This window comes from Sorex fumeus, unplaced genomic scaffold, assembly GCF_029834395.1.
Source record: "Sorex fumeus unplaced genomic scaffold, SorFum_2.1 ptg000095l, whole genome shotgun sequence".
Taxonomy (NCBI): domain Eukaryota; kingdom Metazoa; phylum Chordata; class Mammalia; order Eulipotyphla; family Soricidae; genus Sorex; species Sorex fumeus.
In genome coordinates, this window is record NW_026606152.1 from 18826630 (window position 1) to 18830516 (window position 3887).

Here is a 3887-nt window from a genome sequence, read left to right on the forward strand (position 1 = left end):
TTCTTCAAAGAAATTGATCAAGCACTCCTGAAATTCACATGTAACAACAAACGCACACGAATAGCTAAAGCAATTCTTGGGGAAAAGACAATGGAGGCATCACCTTCCCCAACCTCAAATTCTACTACAAACGATAATAATGAGAACAGCATGGTACTGGAACAAAGGCAGAGCTGCAGACCAATGGAAAAGGATTGAATATACTGACACACACCCTCAAATATATAATCATCTAATCTTTGATAAGGGAGCAAGAAATGTGAAGTGGATCAAGAGAGTCCTTCTGAACAAACGGTGCAGAAAAAACTTGACAGATACATGCAAAAAAAAAAAAAATGGCTCAGACCTCTACCTAACACCATGCACAAAAGTCAGATAAAAATGGGTCAAAGGCCTCAACATCAGACCAGAATCCCTCAGGCTCATTGATGACAAGGTCGGCAAACCCCTCCACAACATTGAAGCTAAAGGTATCTTCAAATATAACACGCCACTCGCCAAGAAACTGGAAACAGAGATAAACAAAGGGAACTATCTTAAATTAAGCAGCTTCTGTACCTCAAAAGAAACAGTGACCAGAAACAAAGACTCCGCCATGCGGGCAAAATACTCACAGAAGCCTACCATTTTCTCTGAGAGTGAGAACTGGACTATCAGAGTTGCTGTCTTCTAAATAAGATCCAGTCTCTGGATGTTGGCCATTGATGGCATTACATGGATCCAGGAGCAGTTCGTGGTTGTAGCACTTAATTATTAGAAGATGGGGGATTTGGAAGGAGGGGGCACAGTCTTGATCTGAGCAGCCATGGAGTTCTCATCCCCCGGTCCCGCACATCTGGGTTCCTCTTCCAGTTCCTTCATGCAAGAGGCTCCTTCAAGCTTGGGAAGGTTGGTCTTAAGCGTACCTATGGCTGGTTGCAGAGGTCTTCAGCTGCCGGGGCTCTAATCAGGGCGGTGAGGGAAACTCACCCCCGGCACCTCCAAGGGGCCTCGGTGACGAAAGCCAGGTGCGAGGTCAGGACACTGTCGTTTTAGACATATTTGGAATTAATTTTAGATCGAAAAGTACACATCATTCAAAATACTTATGTGCTTAGCAATAAATTACTACACACTTGTTCAATCACCTCAGAGACCCCACTCTGCTCAGAGAACTAGATTTTTAATTACAGGTCTGTTTTGCCCATGTGTCATGACTGACAATCACTATCAGTAGATATGAAACTCACTACACACAAAGATGCACACAGGTTACTTTGAGTCATCTATGTTGTTAATATGAGTTGGCCATTAAACTTCACTGAGACCCTTTGTTCTGTCCTTTATAGGAGTCTCATGAGTCTCACCTTCCGTTCAAGTTGAACTTGTAATAAGGTGGAATGAAATCATCAATATGATCCTCACCTCATCCTTCAGGAGAAAAATCCTACATACGTTCAAGGTGGTCAAAGTGCAGACAACACCATTCACCTTTTCCTGGAGATGTACACAGGACTGAGGTGAGAACAGCAAAAGGCTCTATTTTAATGTCCTTAATGAAGGATTCAGGGAACAACATTAAACAAACTCATATACCATCTTCCAAAAGAATTATTTTGTAAAACTGATGCCTAGGGTATGGTAAACGATAATATAGTAAAAACCATATTTTTATTTCTGGGACATTAAAATTCTAAATCTATTTATTATTCATGCTGCTTTGAAATACATTCCTTGATTAGGAATCATTGTCTGCCATAGGAGTGAGGAAGGACAACACTCAAAGTAATAAGAAGCGAAAAATATGGAAAAATTTACTCCTACTAGGTTTGATAACACATATACTAAAATTGAAATGATACAATGATGAGCATGGTCCTTGCACAGAGATAACATGCAAACTTGTAAAGCATTCCATATTTTTGTTGCAAGAAGAATTAACAAGTATACTTTAAGCTAAGACAATCCCCACAAGTACAAAAATTATACATAAAGAGAGCACAAATCCCCAAAACAACAATCTCTCTCAATGTCAATGGATGAAATGTGCCAATTCAGAGGCACAGAATAGGAAGATGAATAAGACAATTGAACCCAACATTCTGCTGCCTGCAAGAAACATGTCTGAACAATCAAAGCACCCATGGGCTAAAAGTAAAAGGCTGGGAAACAAGTTTTCAAGAAAATATCACCTCCGCAAAGCTGGAGTGGCCATACTAGTATCAGACCACATGGACTTCAAGCTAAAGGTTATCAGAGACAGTGAATGTCATTTCTTAATGATCATGGGATATGTACATCAGAAAAAACTCACCCTCCTCAATGTATATGATCCTAATGACAGACCAGCAAAATACTTTAAAACAACTTCTAATAGACTTATAGAAAAACATTGATAGTAACACAATACTAGTAGGAGATTTCAACACTTCTTTGTCACTTCTCGATAGATCAAACAGACTGAAGCTCAGCAAGGAAATATTTTCTTTAAGGGAAGTAATGAACAACCGTTGGCTTAGGGAAGAAATCAAAGAGGAAATTAAAAATTTCCATAAACAAATGAGAATGAGGACACGAGCTACCAGAACTTGTGGGACACAGCAAAAGCAGTGTTTAGAGGAAAGATTATAGCTCTGCCAGAATTCATCAGGAAGAAAGAAAGGGCCTACCTGAATAAATTAGAGCTCAAGATTTTGGAAAATAACCAATAAAAGTAGTCCAAACTAGGCTGGAGGAAGGAAATAATAAAACTTGTACCAGACATCAATGAGTTAGAATCCCAAAATACAATCCAGAAGACCAATAAGAACAAAAACTGGTTCTTTGAGAAAATAAATAAGATCATTAAACCATGAGAAGCCTCTCAAAGAAACAAAGAGAAAGAATTCTAATAAATCGAATCAGAAATGCAATGGGGGGTATCCTAATAGAAAGTACAGAAATCCATAGGATAATCAGAGATTATTTTGAGAATCTTTGCAGCAGGAAATGAGAGAATCTTGAATAAATTGATAAATTATTGGATTCGAATTACCTCCCAAGGCTGAACTAAGAAGATTTGGAATAACTGAACCTATCACTAACAAGGAAATTGAAATGATGGTCAAAATTATACCCCCAAACAGAATCCAGGGCCCAGATGGATTCAATAGGGAACTATTTCAAACCTTTAAAGAGGAACTGCTTCCAACATTTTTAAGATTTTCCAGGAAATTGAAGAAACAGAAATACTCCCAAATAGTTTCTATGAGGCAAAGATCACCCTAATACTCAAATCGACAGAGACACCACAAAAAAAGAAAATTGCAGACCTATTTCCTTTGTGAATACAGATACAAAAATTTTCAAGAAAATACCAGCAAAGAGAATCTAGAAACTCAACAAAAGATCACACACTATGACCAAGTAGGTTTAGCTTGGGGATGCAAGGATGGCTTAACATTCTCTAGTCAATCAACAGAATACACCATCTCAATAAAATAAAGATAAAAGTCATATGATCATATCAATAGATGTAGATAAAGCATTTGATGAGATCCAGCACCCATTCATGATGAAAAACTCTCAACAAAATGGGAGTTGAAAGTACTTTCCTCAATATAGTCAAAGCAAATTACCACAAACCCACAGCAAGTAATATTCTCAACGGGGAAAAACCAAAGGCTTGGAGCAGAAATCAATGAAATAGAATTCCAGAATAAAATCAGGCATAAAAAAAGTTACCCACTCTCACCACTCCTATTCAACATAGTACTTGAAGTACTTGCCATATGATTTCGTTAAAAAAAAAAGATATCAAGGGCATCCATATAAAAAAGGAAGAACTCAAGCTTTTACTATTTAGAGATAACATGATACTATACTTAGAAAATCCCAAAGAATCTCCAAAAAAGCTCCTGGGAACAATA

General features: G+C 37.8%; 1 pseudogene; it reads left to right on the forward strand.

Annotated features, from left to right (window-relative positions):
* The first annotated feature begins 1806 nt into the window (after positions 1 to 1806).
* LOC130040963 (uncharacterized) lies at positions 1807 to 1903 on the forward strand (annotated as a pseudogene).
* The last annotated feature ends 1984 nt before the right edge of the window (positions 1904 to 3887 follow it).